Source organism: Staurois parvus, unplaced genomic scaffold (assembly GCF_062004578.1).
Source record: "Staurois parvus isolate SC_StPar_1 unplaced genomic scaffold, SC_StPar_1.0 ptg002687l, whole genome shotgun sequence".
NCBI classification, from domain to species: Eukaryota; Metazoa; Chordata; class Amphibia; order Anura; family Ranidae; genus Staurois; species Staurois parvus.
In genome coordinates this window covers 131271-134097 of record NW_028320483.1, presented here as the reverse complement: position 1 = coordinate 134097, position 2827 = coordinate 131271, and the positions used below count along the sequence as shown (strand labels likewise).

The 2827-nt window shown below is 43.5% G+C and overlaps 1 pseudogene; it reads left to right on the top strand.

The window, feature by feature from the left end:
• Positions 1-371: 371 nt before the first annotated feature.
• Positions 372-2626, top strand: LOC149429860 (C-reactive protein pseudogene; annotated as a pseudogene).
• The last annotated feature ends 201 nt before the right edge of the window (positions 2627-2827 follow it).

Sequence of the window (2827 nt, the reverse complement as noted above, 5' to 3'; positions counted from 1 at the left end):
ATGGAACTACAGTAATTTAGTTTGTAGCTGTACACAAAAAGGACTGGTTGGGCAGGATAATTAGTGGGGGAAATACATTAATACAAAAGTAAGGCACTAATTAGGGATGTATACACTCATTGAATTTGGGACCTTTTGTGGAGGGGGAGGTAATTACAGCTAGGGGCCTTTGGCACAGAGGAGTGAATACTAATTGAAGGAAGCTCTTCCTATGGCCAGGAGGGATTAGGAACAAGGAATTAATACCTGGGACTGGCAGAGACCCATATTGTGACAGTGATGTTTTCAGGAAGCTATGTACAGCACCCTGCCAGCCCCACCCACCAGCCATACTCTGCATGCACTGCAGAGAGTAGCACAGAGACCCAGTGATGGTGTCACTTAGTCCTACATGTGGTAATTAATGAGAACAGACAGGTTTTAATTAAAGGGTCATTAGTACATTGATGGGGGTGGGAGGTGGGGGGGCCCAGGGAAGGAACAATATAAGCTGATTAAACTTCACTGTTAGGATACTTTCACACTGACGAGTTTATGAAGAACTTTTGTGTTAAAAAAAAACACCTGAAAAGCTCAAGAAAAATGCTTCCCTCTGTATGTCAATGTATGTCTATGTGTGTGTTCACACTGGGGCATTGCGCTTCCATTGTGTTGTAAAAACTCCTGCTTACAGCATCTTTGGAGCATGTTTTGTTTTTGCCCCAAAAATGCCTCTCCCCATTGAAATCAATGGAAAACGCCTCAAAAATGCCTCAGAAACACCTCTGTGCACGTTTCATTAAAAAAATGCTCAGAGAGCGCGGTGTTTTGCTGTGATTTTGAGGCGGATCCGTGTGAAAGTAGTCTTAGGTCCCATTGCTTCTAGCAGGTAAATCTCACCTTCATGAGCTCCTCACACATGTTCCAATAACCGAGGTTCTGGAATCTCCATATTAACCCGACCTGAAATATTTCTCTTCTCTACTATTTATCATCCAAACTGTCCAATGTCATACAATCTACATGGGCATCGTAGGCAGTATATTGTATTTGGTCCTGTAAGGTAGGCATGCTTCCCTTGGGACTTGGCCATCAATAGTGGAGACATCAAGCAGGGTTGAGTACACACATGACGGCACTCCCCATTCACCAATAGAGCTTTGAAGGACCAACCTCCCCTGTGGCCTCCAAGAGTTGGGTTATACACAGAGAGCCATCTGTACAATATCCACATATACAGCTCGGAATGTAAACCATTCACCCATCAGCGAGGTCCAGCACCACCTCACACACCTACACTGACCGGAACAGAAGGCTGAGAGAAATCTCCAGACCGTAGAAGAGGAAGAGAGATCCTGACATGAGGCTTCAACCATCCACACTCCATCCATGATGGACACAAACAGGTTCATGCTTTGGATACCCTAAAGTATACCCATTGATTTGTAACAGTAATGTGTTTTATATTTGTCTTTGTTTTCCAGACTTGGAGGGTAAAGTGTTCATCTTCCCCAACGACCCCAACACAGATCATGTCATTCTGAAACCTACAATTACAAAGCCATTGCAGAAAGTCAGCGTCTGTCTACATTTCTACAGTGATCTTTTCCGTCCCTATAGTCTCTTCTCTCTCGCTACTCCAACAATTAGAGATGCTTTTCTGTTCTCCTCAGGCTCTGCAGACTACTATCATGTAGCTGTAAACGGACAACAACTCAGTATTAGGACAGACTCAGATCCCTTGAACTGGAGGCACATCTGTGTGACCTGGGACTCCGACACTGGAGTGGTACAACTTTGGCTCAATGGAAAGCTCTACCCCAGAAAAGTCTTAGCAAAGGAGTTTTCTATCGATGGTGAAGCCAGCATTGTTCTGGGACAGACTCATAGTTATAATAATTATGGGGGAAGTTTTGCTTCTTCTCTGTCATTGGTTGGAGAAATAGGTGACGTTCACATGTGGGATGTTGTCCTGACTCCAAGAGAAATCCAGAAAGTCATCTCTGGTGACCGCTATGGAAATGTCATTAGTTGGAAGTCTCTAGTCTATGAAATGAAAGGAGTAGTTCTTCTTGAACCCAAACTTCAATGCAAGCCTGGGGGGTCCATCAGCTCAGTGTGTACACCGTGTTATTAAAGTGTACATATAGGCAAAACTTTCTTTTTTGGTTTTGGATAGAGTAGGGAAGGTTTCAAATCAACATCAGGTTATTTATTTTGTCTGCGTCCTGCTGGGGAGATTTCCCTTCACTTTCTGTCTTGGAGAAGCAATGGGAAATGAGAAGAAATCTCCACAAAGTCACCAGAACTTCTGTCACCAAATTTTCACCCACATTTTTCTCTCTAAAGTTCTGAAACAATGTTCACCAGGACCTACAAAAAGAATGAATCTCCCCAGCAGAGACATGGACAGCGATGAAAACATGGTAGAGGGTCTAACCCTTCCACACTCCATCCAAAGCTAAAAAGATGTCTTGCCTTCACCTACACGTGAATTGGTGGTGGATTCAAGGACTTGGCGTGGGTTTTGTGGCTTCGGTTTCTGCACTAAAAATATTAGCAGGCAAATATAGATCACTGACAACAGTTATTCCAAGCTTTGTATACTTAGGTGGCATCATAACCTGAATCTAAGGTGCAATATTCACATATGGACCCTTCTCCTCCATGGAACCCCCCATCCTAACACATAGCCATGATAAGCAGGCCGCCATTGCTGATCCAATGAAGAACTTATTATGGATCCAATATGAACTGACCCCTTTTACATCATTGACCTTATAAAGGAAGTAGCGGGCTTCCTTACTACCTGCTGATCGCATAAGGTATACTAGTTCCTTATTAGGGT